The sequence below is a fragment of the Symphalangus syndactylus genome, chromosome 5 (genome assembly GCF_028878055.3).
Source record: "Symphalangus syndactylus isolate Jambi chromosome 5, NHGRI_mSymSyn1-v2.1_pri, whole genome shotgun sequence".
Taxonomy (NCBI): domain Eukaryota; kingdom Metazoa; phylum Chordata; class Mammalia; order Primates; family Hylobatidae; genus Symphalangus; species Symphalangus syndactylus.
The window spans coordinates 33,842,566-33,862,535 of NC_072427.2; the positions used below are offsets into that span (position 1 = coordinate 33,842,566).

The 19,970-nt window shown below is 41.6% G+C and overlaps 1 protein-coding gene across 5 annotated transcripts in view; it reads left to right on the top strand.

Annotated features, from left to right (window-relative positions):
• MYO9A (myosin IXA) overlaps positions 1-19,970 on the top strand; it is a 300,363-nt gene that overhangs the window by 1,245 nt on the left and 279,148 nt on the right. The gene's annotated exons all lie outside the window — the stretch shown is intronic.

Here is a 19,970-nt window from a genome sequence, read left to right on the forward strand (position 1 = left end):
CTGAAAAAAGCGGGAGGCAGAGTGAAGTTATGGAAGCATGGGGCCAGTTGTGTGTGTGCCATTATAAGGTCACAGAGCCTGCGCCTCGTCTTGTCTGTTCTGTGTAGAACGTGTGAGGTTGTCCAGCTCTGACGTTTTAGGGACCTCTGTAAGGATTAAATCACGTTGCACTAGTGGATATAACTATGTCGTCTTGTAGTATTACTTCACCTCCTTGTCGATTGCTGCAGTTACTAGAACTATTTCTTATTTTTATTTTTAAAGGATACTAGGGGACTTTTTTTGGATTCACTGTTTTTGGATTTGTAGCTTTCCTTAATCCCTGAATGCTTCAATGTCGATTTAATAATAAACTTCTGTTGCCTGGTGCTGCTGCCTTGCTTCTCCAAGAAGCAAGTACAGAAATCATGCAGTGTTCACTGAGGTTATTACCAACAACAGCCTTCTCAATAGCAGTAAAATGTTGAATAAAATGTTTGTAGAAGTTGAGCTCCTGAGTTGTCAAGAAAGAAATGTTGCATCAAGTGATCAGTACGTAATTTTAATATTGGTATAAAGATGAAATATAAAGAGGTCTTTGTAGTCATGCACACACACACAGTAAAAAATGTTAAAGTAACAGAAGGAGAAAATACATTAAAATTATAGATAATAACTAGACGTAAAAGCCAAAAGTTTCGGAAGAGTAATGTAGTAAAAAATTTCTGTTCCGCCTTCGTTCTCCAGCCACCCATTTTTTCTCTTTAGAGGCAACCACTATTTCCAGCTTCATGTATATCCTTTCTGTGATATTTCCAATATATAAACCTACACATTTATATTTTTAAGACACTGTATACAAATGGTTTCATACTTTACATTCTATACATAGCCTGTTTTTTTCACTTAATACTACATCCTAGAGATCATTTATTAACTACATATGGGAGTGCCTCATTTACTGGCTGGATAGTATTCCATTTTTGTGGACTGGTGGTTATTTTTGGTGTTATGCTTTTACCAACAATGTTACGTGCTTTTCTTTTAAATGTGTCTGCTGTTATATGTATGTTTAAATAATTTTGTGATTTGAAAAAAATTCCTGATGATTCTTTTATGTTGAACCTACAGAAAGGATGTAACTAAATTTCTCATTGAACCTCTGAGCTTCCACAGTGACTAACTGTGATGATGATTATAATATTAAATTATCGAAGGATTTTAAAGCAGGGGACTGGAATGGTCAGATTTGCATTTTAAAAAGGTCATTCTGGCTGCAGTGAATTGAAGAGTAGAATAAGGCTAAAGGCCAGGAATATTAGGGTTATCCAGGCAAATGGTGAGACTGGATCTGAACTTGGATATTGGGAGTTGAGTTGGTGATTTTATTGTATTTGGGGTTGCGGAGAAGTTGCATAGAGGATAAAATCTAGGTTTCTGGCTTGTGCCTTTCACTGAGGTGGGGATTCCTGTGAAGGAGTGGGATTTTATTTTTATTTTGTCAAGGAGGAGGGATAGAGGGGTTAATTTGTGACATGTTCAGTTTAGGTGACTGTAGTTCTGTCAGATGTAGATGACCATTAGGCAGTTGGATTTGTGGCTGAAGCTCAGTATCAGGTTCTGGGTTGATAGTAGTAGATTTTGGAGGCAAAATCATACAGAAGGGAGGAGAAAAGGTTTTAGGATGGAAACCCAACATTTAAATTACAGGTAGCGTTGAATATTTAAATTAGTAAATTATGTGATTAAGTTCCTTAAAAAATCTTATTCTGGTTTAAGCATTAACAGTGAGATTCACTATCTAATATATGAATTTTTAACAGTTATTTTCCCTTAGTTATTTTAGTAGTATATAGTTCCTGAGGGAAATTGGATAAACTTAGATTTTTTTTTTTAACAAGTACCTCAATAGAAGTTAGCAATATAAACTCCCATCTTTCCTAATCATTGGGATTATACTATGTGGAAGTTTGTTCAGTCTTTAATAATTGCAGAGAAATGTAGGAGGTTTGAAAATATGATTTGCCAAGAATATCAAGGTTTTTAGTTGGAGTGATTTTTGGTTATATTAACTCAGTTTGAAATAAATATCAGTCAAAGACTTTTCAGACATTTTAAAAACCACAATATTGACTTAATGTATTGATTCCTACATCTAGAACTGCTGTCTAGAGTGCTTGCCTTTGCTCTAGACCCCTGTAAAAGCACTGCCTAATGGATATCACCACCTTGATTCACATTTCACAAACACTTCAATCCAAACATTTAGGAAACAAAACTCCTCCTGCCTCTTTTCCCCCCAAAAACAGTGGAGAGAGAGCCGGGAGACAGAAACTGCAACAAAATTCTTCCTCCCGATTTCCTACCTTGATTGATGGCACCACTCTTTCCTCATGAAACCTTCAGGAACCTGGGAATTGCTCTCCGCTTCACTCTGTACTTCGCTGCCAACATCCAGTCTGTCACTGCTTTGTACATTTTCCCTCATGATATTTCAGGTCATTCCTTATTACTTTTTGTTGCCTCTATCTTATTTTAACTCAAAATATCTGTTTCTTGGGCTTCTGTAATGCTGAGTGGTCTTCTTGCCTTCTGTCTTCTGCCTCTTGTCATGCCCTCCAGTTTATTCTCTTGACTGCTGTTGGAGTCAGTATTCTAAAATGCTCTTTTAGTCATGCTCTTTCACTTGCAGGGAAGAGACTCAAGTTACCTTAAGTAGTGAAGTGCTTATTGATGGGAACCATACACAAGGGAACCCAGGAAAAGTTAAACAACTTGCTCTCAAGAAAAACAAGAACCTAATAAAACTGCTCTCAAGAAAAACAAGAACCTAATAAAACTGCTCTCAAGAAGAACAAGAACCTAATAAAGCTGGAGATTTCACTCCAGTGCTCCATTGTTAACTTGTCCTAGATACCCTTTCTTTCTTCTCCAGTTTTTCCCCCGTGTCATAGCTTCCATTTATTCCTAATTTCTGCTCCTTATAACTACTGTGTGACCCCCCATGCCAACATCTTGCCTCCTGGCTGCAATTGTTTTAACTTCAGCTCCTGTTGCTAACCTCTTCCTTTTCCCTAGGATTTTCGGGTTTGAATTCCCAAGAAACAATTTCTTTGGCTCAGCTCTTTTTCTCATTTATTGCTAACAAGTCTGTGTACTTAGGTTATGTCACCACTCTTGGCCATTTATTGTTGGCTGTGTGTTTGTATGTATATATGGGTATCGGGAAAGATCGTAATGGTGGAAAGTATGGGACAGTGTGCAGGCTAATTTACTGCAAAATGGGGTTGTGAGTATGGCCCACACCATAATTTTGACATGTATAGTAGAGATAAAAATCAAATCATGTCCTTTCCTATTGAACAATCTTCAAAAAAGCTGTCTCATTGTTTTCAGGATAGAGTTTAAACTGTAGCATGGCATGTGTATGAGATCATTCATGATCTAACTCTTAATTCTCTAGCTTTTCTTCACTTGCTGTCTTCCTTACGTACTTTAATCCACTCTTACTGACTTTAGGCTTCCTCTCAGGTAACGTGCTTTCTCTCTTGTCTTTTACATTTGATGTTCTATTTCCCTGATTTCCACTTTCCCCTTTCTTTGCTTGGCTAATTTCTGTCTGACCTTTAGGATTCAGTTCAGATGTATATTCTTCGGGAAGCTTTCCTTTACCCCTTTCAGATTAAGTTAGGTACCATTCTTATGTGCTCCTGTAGCACACAGTAATTACTTCCATCATAGTCCTCTAATGAAATAGCTTAATTACTTATCTGTTTTCTTCACTAGGGTTTGACTATTTTGGTAAGAGGGATGATATCAGTGCTCTTTAGTGAGACAAATTTTTAGATTGAGCATTTTAAAAAATATAAGTTAAAAAAAATAGGGTCTCACTGTGTTGCCCAGACTGGTCTTAAACTCCTGGACTAGAGCCATCCTCCCGCCTCAGTCTTTGAAAGTGCTAGGATTACAGGCTGAGCCACCATGCCCAGCCTAAAAATATAAGACTTTATAAATTATAAAATATACAAAAAGCACACAGCTGGTAAATATATAGCTCAGTGAATTTTCACTAAGAACATACCAGTGTAACCAACATCTACATCAAGGTACAGAACATCACTAGAACTCTACAAGCTGCCTCATGCCTTCTTCTAGTCACTAATCCAGCTCATAGAGGATTTAATTTACATGGGAAACCCTTTAACATATAGGTTTCTGTACCTATTTTATGTGTATCTTTAGACATACAAGGAGTATAGGTATTGGAATTTTGATCCTGTAGAAAGAACATAGATAATTTATGTTATAGAAACAATTGTGGCATAGTTTCATACAATAGACAAGTTCAAAATAACATAATACTACTAAGGTTTATTTGTGAGATGTTATATTTAGGTGTTCTTGTTTATACATTTAATATGATTTTGGAGTGGCAGAAAATAATATGATAGAACAAAGTATATTTGCTGAAAATGGCATATGAATTATGAGTGGTAAATATGCTTAGGATAGGTATAGTAAACATGTAAAGCACTTTCCAAATAGTGTTAGGCCTCTGGGTTTTAATGTGAATTATGTTGCTGGCATATTTTGGCAGGGGGGTCATCCAGCGGGCAACTGAAGTGTAATTTTACATGTACAGTGAGGAATGGACTAGCTGTCCTGTCATAGACAGCTGGCTTGCTAAAAATTGTGTGTGTGTGTGTTTTTTTTTTTTTACAATTAGCAATAATTTTGGAGCGTACTTTTTCTCAGTTTTGATTTTTCTTAAACTGTAAGATTGTGTAGCTCTTTGAATATATAACTATATTCTTTTAAATATTCTTTTTCCTTAGATAGGCTTTTATATCTGTGAATCTTAAATCCATTAAGTGGAGAGAATATGGATTCTCAAACCTAGATTTCTAACAGACCTGGATTCAAGTTCTAGCCTTATAACTTTTGAACTGTCATTTATGGGCAAGTCAGTTAACATTTGAGAGCTTGTCAGAATTTTCATCTCTCAAATGGGGATAATTGGGAGGCAGAGGTGGAGGCAGGAGGATCAGTTGAGCCTAAGAGTTTGAGACCAGCCTGGGCAACATAGGAGACCTTGTCTCTACAAAAATGACAAAATTGTTATTAAATAGCTGAGTGTGGTGGCATTCACCTATGGTCCCAGCTACTTGGGAGGCTGAGGTGGCAGGATTGCTTGAGCCTGGGAGGTCGAGGCTGCAGTGATCTGTAATCATGTCATTGTACTCCAGGCTGGGCAACAGAGTGAGACCCTGCCTCAAAAAAAAAAAAACAAACTGGGGGTAATATTTGCCTCATAAGATTATCATTGGAGTTAAAAAAATTTTTATGTAAAGCACCAAGCATATAGCAGGTACTCAATAAGTCTTCCTTTTCGCTCTTGAATACGTCTATTTCCTGTTTTATTTCTTCTTTTTTTTTTAAGACAGTCTCACTGTGTCACCCAGGCTGGAGTGCAGTGGTGTGATCTCGGCTCACTGCAACCTCTGCCTCCTGGGTTCAAGTGATTCTTGTGCCTCAGCTTCCCAAGTAGTTGGGACTACAGGTGCACACCACCATGCCCGGCTAATTTTTGTATTTTTAGTAGAGACAGGATTTCACCATATTGACCAAGCTGGTCTTGCACTCCTGACCTCAAGCGATCCGCCTGCCTTGGCCTGCCAAAGTGCTGGGATTATAGGTGTGAGCCACTGCGCCCAGCCTATTTCTTGTTATGTTTAAATATGAAATCAATAATTTTTTTTTTTTTTGAGACGGAGTCTCGCTCTGTCGCCCAGGCTGGAGTGCAGGGGTGCGATCTCAGCTCACTGCAAGCTCTGCCTCCCGGTTTCACGCCAATCTCCTGCCTCAGCCTCCCGAGTAGCTGGGACTACAGGCGCCTGCCACCACGCCTGGCTAATTTTTTGTATTTTTAGTAGAGACGGGGTTTCACCATGTTAGCCAGGATGGTCTCGATCTCCTGGCCTTGTGATCCGCCCGCTTCGGCCTCCCAAAGTGCTGGGATTTCAGGCGTGAGCCACCACACCCGGCCGAAATCAAGAATTTTAAGAATTTCACTGTGTGGCTTTTAGAATAAATGGCTAATCAAAGTTTGTTGCTAAAAGAAGCAGATGTTAGGACAATCTGTCTATTAGTTGTCTTTCAAGTGTGATTTTTTTCAGTTAAAATATTTCTTGTGGCATTGGGGCATTTAAAAAAAAATTTTGAAAAAATACTGCAAAGAAATGCTTCTCTTGATGTCTTAGCATATAAGATTAATGGATTTTAGAATGTATTTGATTCAGTGTGAGTTATCATAACAAAATGTGTTCTGTTTGTCAATGACAAACATTCCTTAAATAATTGACAGATTTTAGTACTATTGGTGTTTGTAGTGTGTAAGTATTTGTTTGAAATCTGTTTACTTTTATTGATGAGATGATTGTGGGCTGAGTAATCTCTGGAATTTTCTTTTTTTTTTTTTTTTTTTTTGAGACGGACTCTTGTTCTGTCTCCCAGGCTGGAGTGCAATGGTGCAATTTCGGCTCACTGCAACCTCCGGCTCCCGGGTTCAAGTGATTCTCCTGCCTCAGCCTCGCAAGTAGCTGGGATTACAGGTGCCTGTCACCGTGCCCAGCTAATTTTTGTATTTTTAGTAGAGATAGGGTTTTGCCGTGTTGGCCAGGAAGGTCTTCAACTGCTGACCTCAGGTAATCTACCTCCCTTGGCCTCCCAAAGTGCTGGGATTACAGGCGTGAGCCACCACACCCGGCCTGGAATTTCCTTTTTGTTTTTTTCTTGAGACAGTGTCTCACTGTATTGCCCAGGCTGGACTCAAGCTCCTGGGCTCAAGCAGTCCTCCCACTTCAACCTCCTGAGTAGCTGGTACTACAGATGTGTGCCACTAAGCTGCCTGGCTAGATTTTTTTTTTTTGAGACGGAGTCTCGCTCTGTTGCCCAGGCTGGAGTGCAGTGGCACGATCTCGGCTCACTGCAAGCTCCGGCTCCCGGGTTCACGCCATTCTCCTGCCTCAGCCTCCCGAGTAGCTGGGACTACAGGCGCCCGCCACCACGCCCGGCTAATTTTTTGTATTTTTAGTAGAGACGGGGTTTCACCGTGTTAGCCAGGATGGTCTCGATCTCCTGACCTCGTGATCCGCCCGCCTCGGCCTCCCAAAGTGCTGGGATTACAGGCTTGAGCCACCACGCCCGGCCCCGATTTTTTTTTTTTTTAATGTAAGGAAGAAAGTTCTTAGGTGACTGTGTGGAGATGTTTATAAACGATTTTTAGATTTTTTTTTTTTTTTGCCTTGTTTATTTTTTTGTGAGACAGAGTCTTGCTGTGTTTCCCAGGCTGGAGTGCAGTGGTGCGATCTTGGCTCACTGCAACCTCCGCTTTCCAGGTTCAAGTGATTCTTGATTCTTGTGCCTCAGCCTCCCAAGTAGCTGGGATTACAGGTGTGTGCCATCACACTCAGCTAATTTTTGTATTTTTAATAGAGACAGGGTTTCACCATATTGGCCAGACTGGTCTCGAACTCCTGACCTCAAGCCGTCCGCCTGCCTTGGCCTCCCAAAATGCTAGGATTACAGGCGTGAGCCACTGCACCCGACCAATATTTTTGTCTTATTTTGCTTTTGCAACTCTATTTTCTTTTAGTTCTCTTTCTTCCCTCCCCTACTGTTTTATAATTAAGATCGTAAAGAAATAGAAAAGTTGGAAGAGAACACTAATATGTCTACCAACTAGATTCAAAAGATAGCATTATGCCATCCATATTTGCTTTATTGTTCCCTATGTGATTGTCTGTGTGTGTGTGTGTGTGTGTGTGTGTGTGTGTGTGTGTGTATTTTTTTTTTTTTTTTTAGGCGGAGCCTTGCTCTGTCACCCAGGCTGGAGTGCAGTGGCATGATCTTGGCTCACTGCAAGCTCCACCTCCCGGGTTGACACCATTCTCCTGCCTTAGCCTCTGGAGTAGCTGGGACTACTACAGGCGCCTGCCACCACGCCTGGCTAATTTTTTGTATTTTTAGTAGAGATGGCGTTTCACTGTGTTAGGCAGGATGATCTCGATCTCCTGACCTCATGATCTGCCTGCCTCGGCCTCCCGGAATGCTGGGATTACAGGCATGAGCCACCGCACCCGGCTGTGATTGTATATATTTTTGCAGAACCTTTTGAAAGTAAGTTGCGGCTGGGTGCCGTGACTCATATCTGTAACCCCAGCACTTTGGAAAGCCAAGGCAGGTGAATCACCTGAGGTCAGGAGTTTGAGACCAGCCTGGCCAACATGGTGAAACCCTGTCTTTACTAAAAATACAAAAACTAGCAGGGCGTGGTGGTGGGTGCTTGTAATCCCAGCTATTTGGGAGGCTGAGGCAGGAGAATCACTTCAACCCGGGAGGTGGAGGTTGTGGTGAGCCAAGATTGCACCATTGCCCTCCAGCCTGGGTGACAAGAGCGAAACTCTGTATCAAAAAAAAAAAAAACTGCATGTATTGTGACAAGTTTACTGCAAAATGCTTGGTATATATTTTCTAAGAAATACATATTTTTCATATCACCAGTGTGCTATTACCAACACCTAAGAAAAATAATACCCTAATTTAATATTGAATTTATATTTGAATTTTCCCAACTGTCCTGAAAAATGTTTTTTTTCAAGAGAACTCAGTTAAGTTTTTGCATTTCATTTGATTATCTCTTTTTAGTCTCTCAATGTAGGAAGTTCCTTCCCACATTTCTCTTCCCTATGACATTGAAATGTCTTTGAAGAGACCAATCATCTTGTAGAATGGCCTGTTTTCTGGAGTTTTCTGATTGTTTCTTGGATTGTTTAACTTGTTCTTCTGGTGCTTGTATATCCTGTAAACTGGAAGTTATGTTGTAAAGGATTGAATAGATTCATATTAAAAAGTTTTGGCAAGAACACTTCGTAGGTGATGTTGTATATCATGTTGTGTATTATGGGAGGCACATAATGTCAGCTGTCCTGCTATCAGTGATGTAAGTTTGATAGGTTTAAGGTGGTGTTTGCTTATGTCTCCATTTTAAAAGTAAATTTTTTCTCCCGTTATGTACAATAATCTGTGGGACTGATACTTTAATACCATACAAATATTCCATTTCTCAGTATTCTTTCTCTAATAATTTTAGCATCTTTTTTGATCGTTAGGTATTTAATTAAGGATTGCAAAATGGCAATTTTTCTAATTCTGTAATTCTTTTTCATTTATTAGTTATTCTTCAGTTAATAAGAGCTTTGTAACCTTTATCAACTGGGAGTGAACAACAGTTCCTATTAAAAGAGAACAGTAAATGCTTAATTTTTTCCTTAATTTTTAGAGGGAGGATTTGTGTAATAGTCATCTACAATAGTAGCAAATGAGGTTTTTAATGGTCTCATGACTTTTGTTGTATTATAGTCATTTGCAGACATTGTTTTTGTTTTGATGCTCAAATTGTCTCAAATAAGGGCAGTGGGAGCTTCTTCAAACAGGTTCCTGAATTATTTTTTCCTGAACCCATTAGTCTTTGAATGATTCCTTACTCTTGGGTACACGATATCTTGGCTCACCATGGACTTTTCCTGCTTTAGACTTGGAATCAGCAATTTCTCCAAGAAGCTTGGTCTTCTTACAGTGGAGGATTGTATTTACTTATATATTTATTCAATTAAAATTTTTTTTTGGAGAGGAGGGGCAAAGTCTTGCTCTGTCGCCCAGGCTGGAGTGCAGTGGCACGGTCTTGGCTCACTGCAGCCTCTGCCTCCGGGGTTCAAGTGATTCTCCTGCCTCAGCCTCCGGAGTAGCTGGGATTACAGGTGTGCGCCACCATACTTCGCTAATTTTTGTATTTTTAGTAGAGACAGGGTTTCACCGTGTTGACCAGGCTGGTCTGGGACTCCTGACCTCAGGTGATCTGCCTGCCTCAGCCTCCCAAAGTGCTAGGATTACAGGCATGCGTCACTACACCCTGCCGAGATTGTATTTAGAAACCAGTATTTAGATGCTAAGTATGCTCCTTGTTATTGGGCTGTCACTGAGACTCTGACAGGAGGGAGTAAAAAGCATGATATCATCTTGATAATTCTTACTCAAATTTAACATTATAGGTTTCTTCCTTCTCTTCTCCCTAGTCTTCTTCCTCCTCCTCCTTTTAGTTTGTTAAATTATTTTTATTTTAATCTCCTTTATGTTGAAAATCATAGTTTTTATTAACATTGGTGTATGTTTTTTCTAAGTATTTATAGTTTCAAAAATAAATGAAAGTACTCAGTGAGACTCAAAATTTCTTTGCATTTCTTTTTGTCCTTAGACTGTATCCTACTAAGAATGTACCTATTGTAAGTAGTGCTATGTTCAAAAGTCACTTGAAATAATGATTTTCTCAGTTTGATTGTTACCAGTTTGATATGCAGTTAGGTCTACTTATTTTATTTTAGGATTTGCTTTTCCTGTTTTTAGACTTAATTTGGCTGGGTGCTATGGCTCATGCCTGTAATCCCAGCACTTTGGGAGCCTAAGGTGGGAGGTTTGCTTGAACCCAGGAGGTTGAGGCTGCAGTGAGTGACCTGTGATTGCGCTGCTGCAGTCCAACCTGGGTGACAGAGTGAAACCCTATTTCAAAAAAATAATTAAAAAAAAAACCCTTGATTTTATTCTTTGAATATGTAAAGCACTTACATAGTTCAGAAAGAGAAACCATATAAAAAAAGGATTCTTATTTTCTTTGTTTTTAGAGATGAGATCTTGCTCTGTCACCCAGGCTGGAGTGATAGAGCAAGTGCAGTGGCACAGTCATACATCATTGCAGCCTTGAACTCTTGGGTTCAAGCCATCCTCCTGCCTTAGCCTTCTGAGTAGCTAATACTATAGGTGCGTGCCACTGTGCCTTGCTAATTTTTTTTTTAAATTACATTTTATTTTAGTAGGGATGGGGTCCTGCTATGTTGCCCAGGCTGGTTTTGAACTCCTGGCCTCAAACAGTCCTCCTGCCTCAGCCTCCCAAAGTGCTGAGATTACAGGCATGAGTCATTGTGCCTGGCCAGGAATCTCATTTTCATCCCCATCTTTTTCATCCTGTTTTCTCACTCCTCGATACGTAACCATTTTTGTAAGTCTTTGATTAATCATCCTATTTTTCAAAAATAAAATATATGTATTCTCTTTTCATATGCTAAAGGTAGCATACCATATATTCTGTTCTGTACCTTTTCTTTTTTTCCACTTACTATATGCTGGAGAGGACTTTGTATTGGTACATAAGATGTTTCTCATTCTTTTTTACGGAGACACAATAGTCTATTATACGGATGTACTATAGTTTTATTCAGTGAGTTTGGTTCTGAAGGATATTTATGTTTAATCTTTTGAACTATATATAAGTAATACATATTGAATAAATTGATTAAGAAATAAAGCTTTCCCAGCCGGGGGTGGTGGCTCATGCCTGTAATCCCAGCACTTTGGGAGGCCGAGGCGGGTGGATCACCCGAGGTTGAGAGTTCAAGACAAGCCTGACCAACATGGAGAAACCCCATCTCTACTAAAAATACAAAATTAGCCAGGCGTGGTGGCACATGCCTGTAATCCCAGCTACTAGGGAGGCTGAGGCAGGAGAATCGCTTCAACCTGGGAGGCGGAGGTTGCGGTGAGCCAAGATCGTGCCATTGCACTCCAGCCTGGGCAACAAGAGGGAAACTGTCTCAAAAAAAAAAAAAAAAAAAAAGCGCCTCTGCCCGGCTGCCCCGTCTGGGAAGTGAGGAGTGCCTCTGCGCGGCCGCCCCGTCTGGGACGTGAGGAGTGCCTCTGCCTGGCCGCCCCTTCTGGGACGTGAGGAGCGCCTCTGCCCGGCTGCCCTGTCTGGGAGGTGAGGAGCGCCTCTGCCCGGCCGCCCCGTCTGGGAGGTGAGGAGAGCCTCTGCCCGGCCGCCCCGTCTGGGAAGAGGAAGTGAGGAGCACCTCTGCCTGGCCGTCCCGTCTGGGAAGAGGAAGTGAGGAGCGCCTCTGCCTGGCCGCCCTGTCTGGGAAGAGGAAGTGAGGAGTGTCTCTGCCCGGCCGCCCCATCTGGGAAGAAGTGAGGAGCGCCTCTGCCCAGCCGCCCCGTCTGGGAAGTGAGGAGCGCCTCTGCGCGGCCGTCCCGCCTGGGAAGTGAGGAGCGCCTCTGCCCGGCCGCCCCTTCTGGGAAGTGAGGAGCGCTTCTGCCCGGCCGCCCCGTCTGGGAAGTGAGGAGCACCTCTGCGCGGCCGTCCCGTCTGGGACGTGAGGAGCGCCTCTGCCCGGCCGCCCCTTCTGGGACGTGAGGAGCGCCTCTGCCCGGCCGCCCCATCTGGGAAGTGAGGAGCGCCTCTGCCCGGCCGCCCCGTCTGGGACGTGAGGAGCGCCTCTGCCTGGCCGCCCCGTCTGGGAAGTGAGGAGCGCCTCCACCCGGCTGCCCCGTCTGGGAAGTGAGGAGCGCCTCTGCCCGGCCACCCATCGTCTGGGATGTGAGGAGCGCCTCTGCCCGGCCGCCCCGTCCAGGAAGTGAGGAGCCCCTCTGCCCGGCCGCCACCCCGTCTAGGAAGTGAGGAGCGCCTCTGCCCAGCCACCCATGGTCTGGGATGTGAGGAGCGCCTCTGCCCGGCCGCCCCGTCCGGGAAGTGAGGAGCCCCTCTGCCCGGCCGCCACCCCCTCTAGGAAGTGAGGAGCGTCTCTACCCGGCTGCCCCGTCTGGGAAGTGAGGAGCACCTCTGCCTGACCGCCCCGTCTCGGATGTGGGGAGCGCCTCTGCCCGGCCGCCCCGTCTGGGAGGTCTACCACAGAAGCCAGAAGCAATGTGGAGGCTGGACGTGGTGGCTCACGCCTGTAGTCCCAGTACTCTGGGAGGCCGAGGTGGGTTGATCACTTGAGGTTAGGAGTTCAAGACCAGCCTGGCCAACATGGTGAAACGTATGAAAAATACAACAGACAAACCAACCAACCAAGTGACAACAAAACAGGTCTACCCTGGAGTCATACTCTAATTTTTTCTATTTTCCTCCCTTTCTGATCCTTTATCCCACTTTCTTTTTCTTCCTCTTCCTTCTCCTTCTTCTTTGTCAAATAGAAGATTGAGTTATTATCATTGATCCATACAAAGTCCCTCTCTCATTTATTTTCTTTAATTCCCATCCCCCATTTCTATTCCCCGTCTTTCCATGTGCAACCTTCCTAATATGTTTGATATGCATCTTTTTGTTTGTATGTACTTTTAGAAAATGTTTATTGTTTTGTGTGCAAAAAAAAAAAATTAATAAAGGTCTAGACAACAGTCCAACATAAAAATAAATTCTTTGGAAAAAAAAAAAGCTTTCCCAGCATTTTGGGAGGCTGAGGCAGTAAGATTGCTTGAGGCCAGCAGTTTGAAACCATCTTGGGCAACATAATGAGACCCTGTCTCTACAAAAACAAACAAAAAAACTAGCCAAACTATAGGTGTGTGCCTGTGGTCCTAGCTACTGGGAAGGCTGACATGGGAGGATCACTTGAGCCCAGGAGTTCGAGGTTACAGTGCGCCATGATGATCATGCCACAGTAGTAGTCCAGCAGCCTGGGCAATAGAGCAAGACCCTGGCTCTTAAAAGAGAAAAAAGGAAAAAGAAAAAAGTGTTTTTCCCAAGTAACTGAGAAGGAGCTGATTTTTTCCAGAAGAGTCTTGTAGCTTTCAGAGGTATCTTTGTTCTGTTTTGTTGTTGTTGAGATAATTTTAGGAAAAAAACAGTAGATACATTTTGGTATGGTGCCTAAGTCTGAAGGGACAGGAGATGATTTGCCTGCTTTATTTCACTGTTTCCTGACTCCTTGAATCGTTAGAACTAAAAAAAAGCCCATGTCTTGGATGTTTTCATGTAAGGATACGTTGTATCTTCACTGGGTTTTCCCCAAAATTCCCCTCTTATGTACATCTTATGTACCATTTCCCCTTAACTTTAACCTTTGTTCTTTCTCTTTTTTTGTCTTAAATCTCAGATTATGTATAGGATTCTAAGCATTTAATGTACAGCTTCTTACAGTATAGTAGGGCAGAACAGATGTATCCTGTGAATGAAGAGAAAGAGATCAGGAAAATGCTAAAGGCAGAGGGAAGAGTCCGTTGGGATATAAAGAATTCAGTCTCTGGGCTTGTAGAATGAGAATTGGTTTAGGGAATCATTCAGATCTAAATTGTCTTTTACTCCATTATTATAATCAGAATGGAAGTTGTTTCATTTATTGATCAAAATATTTGAGCATCTACCATGACCAACTTCCTGATGTGTAGGCACTGTGGAGGATACAGAACATTTTCTAATTATGGTAGCTTTTAAAAAATGCACACTAGGTACCAGACTTATATTATCATATATTAAATTACCATACTAGTTATATGCAGTTGTTATTTTTCATTTTCATTCATATACTGATGCTCCCTGACTTACAATGGGTTTACATCCTGATAAACCCATTGTAAGTTGAAAATAGCATAAGTCGAAAATGCATTTATTACACCTAACCTACTGAATATAATAGCTTAGCTTAGCCTTCCTTAAATGTGCTCAGAACACATTAGCCTACAGTTGGACAGAATCATCTGGCAACACAGTATACTATTGAGGATTAGTTGTTTACCCTTGTGAGAGCTGCTGCTTTCTGCTGCTGCCCAGCATTATGAGAAAGTATCGTACTGCATATTGCTAGCCTGGGAAAAGATAAAAATTCAAAATTTGAAGTATGGTTTCTACTGAATGCATATCGATTTCGCACTGTGCTGAAGTTGAAAAAATTGTAAGCTGAACCGTCATAAGTTGTGGACCATCTGTATACAAGAGAAGGCATAAAATGTTCAGTTTAAGGGAAATAATAAAGTGAATATTAGTGTTGTCATTGCCCAGGTCAACAAACCAGAAGTGCTTCCCTCCAACCTTACCATCCTTGTCAACATATCCCCCTCAGTGGAGGTAGCTATTATCCTGACCTTTGTGACTGTTTTTTGCTTTGCTTCATAATTTTAAGTCCTAGCTATACATCCTTAAACAATATAGTTTTCCTTGTTTTTGAACTTCATGTGCATATAATAATACTATGTGTATATTATGTAATCTAAAAAATTAGTTCAGTATTTGTGAAATTCTTCTGCTTCTGCTGCTTCTGTTTCTTCTTCTGCTTCTGTTTCTTCTGCTTCTGTTTCTTCTTCTGCTTCTATTTCTTCTTCTGCTTCTTCTGTTGCTTCTTCTGCTTCTTCTGTTGCTTCTGCTTCCACTGCTTCTGCTTCTGCTGCTTCTGCGCTGCTTCTGCTGCTGCTTGCTGCTGCTTCTGCTTCTGCTGCTGCTTGCTGCTGCTTCTGCTGCTGCTTGCTGCTGCTTCTGCTGCTGCTGCTTCTGCTTCTGCTGCTGCTTGCTGCTGCTTCTGCTGCTGCTGCTTCTGCTTCTTCTGCTGCTTCTGCTTCTGCTGCTGCTCGCTGCTGCTTCTGCTGCTTCTGCTTCTGCTGCTGTTGCTTCTGCTTGCTGCTGCTTCTGCTTCTGCTGCTGCTTCTGCTGCTTCTGCTTCTGCCTCTGCTGGTGCTGCTACTTCTGCTTCTGCTGCTGCTGCTGCTTCTGCTTCTGCTGCTGCTTCTGCTTGCTGCTGCTTCTGCTTGCTGCTGCTTCTGCTGCTGCTGCTGCTGCTACTGCTTTTTTTTTTCTTGAGACTTAGTCTTACTCTGCCACCCAGGCTGGAGTGCAGTGGTGCAATCTTGGCTCACTGCAACCTCCGCCTGCCAGGCCCAAGTGATTCTCCTTCCTCAGCCGAGGAGAATCACTTGAACCCAGGAGATGGAGGTTGCAGTGAACCGAGATCGCACCACTGCACTCCAGCCTGGGTGACAGAGTGAGATTCCATCTCAAAAAACAAACAAACAACAAAAAAAAACACCATATATAATTTGAATTTATCTGTAGATTCTTCTGGATTTTCTGTATATACAATTATGTCATACGCAAATAATGACAATTTTGTCTCTTGTTTCTAATCCTTATACCTTTTATTTTTTTCCTGCTTTCCTTTGCTGCCTGAGATCTCCATCATAATATTGATAGGACTTTATAGGGCCATCTTTGTGTTGTTTCTCATCTCAAGGGAAAAATGTCCAACCTTTCCTCATTAAGCATGGTGTAGGCTTTGTAGATACCTTTTATCGAATCAAGGAAGCTTCTGTTTTTCATTTGCCAAGACTCCATTAGAGATGTTTATAACTACTGAATTTTTTTGGATTTTTTTGAGATGTGGTTGATTGTATTGATTGGCTTTCTGATATATCTGTTATTTCTGGATTCAGAGTCCAGAGTGCTCACCATTACACCATGGAACCATCTAATCTGTTATTTCTGATGTTAGTTTTTATCCCTTTTTCCATTCCTGATCCTTTGCTTTTTTTTGAGATTGAGTCTTGCTTTGTCATCCAGGCTGGAGGGCTGGAGTGCAGTGGCTCGATCTTGGCTCACTGCAGCCTCAGCCTCCTGGGTTCAAGCAGTTCTCCTGTCTCAGCCTCCTGAGTAGCTGGGACTACAGACGCACGCCACCATGCCCGGCCAATTTTTATATTTTTAGTAGAGTCAGGGTTTCACCATATTGGTCAGGCTGGTCTCAAAACTCCTGGCCTCAGGTGATCCACCCGCTGCGGCCTCCCAAAATTCTGGGATTACAGGCATGAGCCACCGCGCCCAGCCTTGATTTTTTTTTTTTTTTCTTTTTTTGAGACAAGGTCTCGCTGTTGCCTAGGCTGGATTGCAGTGGTGTGACCGTGGCTGGCTGCAGTCTTGACCTTCCAGGCTGGAGTGGTTCTACCACCTCAGGATCCTGAGTAGCTGGGACTATAGGTGTGTGTCACAAGACCTGGTTAATTTTTTTTTTTCAAGACCAGGTCTTGCTCTATTGCCCAGCATCTCGGCTCATTGCCAACCTCTGCCTCCCAGGTTCAAGCGATTCTCATGACTCAGCCTCCTGAGTAGCTGAGACCCCAGGTGTGCACCACCACACCTAGCTGACTTTTGTATTTTTTAGTAGAGATGAGGTTTTACCACGTTGGCCAGACTGGTCTGGAACTTCTGGCCTCAGTTGATCTGTCTGCCTCAGCCTCCCAAAGTGCTGGATTACAGGTGTGAGTCCCTGCCCCTGGCCTGGACCTGGCTACTTTTTGAAAGTTTTTGTAGAGATGAGGTCTTGGCTGTGTTGCCAGGGTTGATCTCGAACTTCTGGGCTCAAATGATCTTTCTGCCTCAGCTTCCCAGTATTGGAATTACAGGTGTGAGCTACTGTGTCTGGCCTCTTTTTCTTTTTAATTTCTTAATTATTTTTGCCAGAGGTTTGCCAATTTATAGTTTTTTTTTTTTTTAAATACAACTTCTGGCTTTGATGGCCTTTACTATTTTGTTTTCTCTCTACTTATCACTTCTTTGTTTTTGTCATTTCTTTTCTAACCAATATATGAACACAGCAGTTTGTTTTGTTTTGTTTTGTTTTTGAATGGTGGGTCTCGTTATATTGCCCAGGCTGGTCTTGAACTCCTGGGCTCAAGTAACCCTCCTACCTCAGCCTCCTGGCTAGCTGGGGCTATAGGTGTGTGGCACCACACACACCTGATCACTTCTGTTATTTCCTTCCTACTTTCTTCAGGTTTATTTTGCTATTCTTTTTTATCTTCTGAATAGATAGCTCTCTAATTTTTTTTTTCCTATTGTACTTATTTAGGGTTATACATTTCCCCATGACGTATTGCTTTAATTGCATCTCACAAATTTTGAAATGTAGTTTTGTTATTTATTTCAAAATATTTTTCATTTACTGGTCACATATATTATTTAGGAGTATATTTAAAAATTTCCAAATATGTGACAATTTTTCGTATGTTATCTATTGTTGCATAACCAGTTAAGCCCAAAACTTAGTGGCTTATTATCCTTTACAGTTTCGGTGGGTTAGGAATTCAGGAGTGGTTAAACTTGGCATTTCTGCCTTAGTTCCTTTCCATGTGGGTTTTTCCATGCAACTTTTTAACTGTTGTCAGGGCATGGTCAGTGGAATTCCTGAGAGACAGAGCATACCAGATAGAAGCCATGTTGCCATTTATGACCTAGCCTTATTTCTGCATTCTGGTGATCCAGAGTTACAGAGCTCCATTCATGTTTGAGGAGGAGGCAGCACAGGGAAAAGTGTCAAGTCACATTGTAAAAGTATATGTGGGATGGGATATGTACTGGTGTGGCCATCTTTGAAAAATACATTTGTTATGCCCACTCATCTTTTTTATACTGATTTCTATTTAATTGTTTTCAGAGGAAATGATCTTATAGTTTCAGTGGTCTTTTTTTCTGTTTCTTCTTTTTTTTAAAAAAATTTTTATTTAATTTAATTTATTTATTTTTGAGATGGAATCTCGCTCTGTCGCCAGGCTGGAGTGCAGTGGTGTGATCTCGGCTCACCGCAACCTCCGTCTTCCGGGTTCAAGCGATTCTCCTGCCTCAGCCTCCTGAGTAGCTGGGACTACAGGCACACACCACCATGCCCAGCTCGTTTTTGTATCTTTAGTAGAGACACAGGGTTACACCATGTTGGCCAGGATGGTCTTGATCTCTTGATCTCATGATCCGCCCATCTTGGCCTCCCAGTTTTTAAATATTTTTGTTTCACCATCTCAGTCTTTCTTTTTCTGGATCTCCAGTTTATATACTGGCATACTTCTGATATATTTAGGTTCAGTTTCAGACCACTGCAATAAAGCAAATATTGTAATAAAGTGAATATTGCAGTAGAGCAAGTCACATGAAACTTTTGTTTTCCCATTGCATATAAGACTTATGTTTATACTGTACTATAGTCTATTTAAAGTGTGTAATAGCATCATGTCTACACAAAATATACACATTGATTAAAAAATACTTTATTAAAAAAATGCTAACGGTCATTGGTCATCTGAGCCTTCATTGAATTGTAATCTTTTTGCTGGTGGAGGTTCTTTACTTCATGGTGGTGGCTGCTGACTAATCAGGATAGTGGTTGCTGAAAGTTGGAGTGGATGTGGCAATTTCTTGAAATAAGACAATGACGTTTGCTGTATCAGTGGACTATTCCTTTAATGAAAGATTTGTCTGTAGCATGCAGTGCTGTTTGATAGCATTTTACGCACAATATAACTTTTTTCAAAATTGAAGTCAGTTTTCTCAAACCCTGCAGCTGCTTTATCAACTAAGTTGATGCAATATTATACATACTTCGTTGTCATTTCAGCAGTGTTCTCAGCATCTTCACAAGGAGTAGATTCTATCTCAGGAAACCACTTTCTTTGGTCATCAGTAAGAAGCAGCTTATCATCTGTTCATGTTTTATCGTGAGATTGCTGCAGTTCAGTCATATCTTTAGGCTCCATTTTAAATTCTAGTTATCTTTGTTTCCACCACATCTGCAATTCCTTCTTCCACTGAAGTCTTGAACCCATCAAAGTCATCCATGAGGCTTGAGATCAACCTCTTCCAAACTCCTGTTAATGTTATGTTGACCTCTTTCCGTAAGTCATGAATGTTCTTGATGGCATCCAGAAAGATGAATTCTTTACAGAAAGTTTTACATTTACCTTGCCCAGATCCATCAGGGGAATCACTATCTATGGCAGCTAAAGCCTCATGAAATATTTTAAATAATAAGACTTGAAAGTTGAAATTACTCTTTGATCCACGGGCTGCAGAGTGGATGTTGTGTTAGCAGGTGGGAAAACCTTAATCTCCTTGTACATCTTTATCAGAGCCCTTGGGTAACTAGGTGCATTGTCAATAAGCAGTAGTATTTTGAAGGAATCTTATTTTTCTGAGCAGTAGGTCTCAACGGTGGGCTTAAAACATTCAGTAAACCTTACTGTCAACAGATGTGTTGTCATTCAGGCTTTGTTTTTCCATTTAGAGAGCACAGGCAAAGTAGATTTAGTGTAATTTTGTTGTTGTTGTTCCCTGAGACAGGGTCTCACTGTTGCCC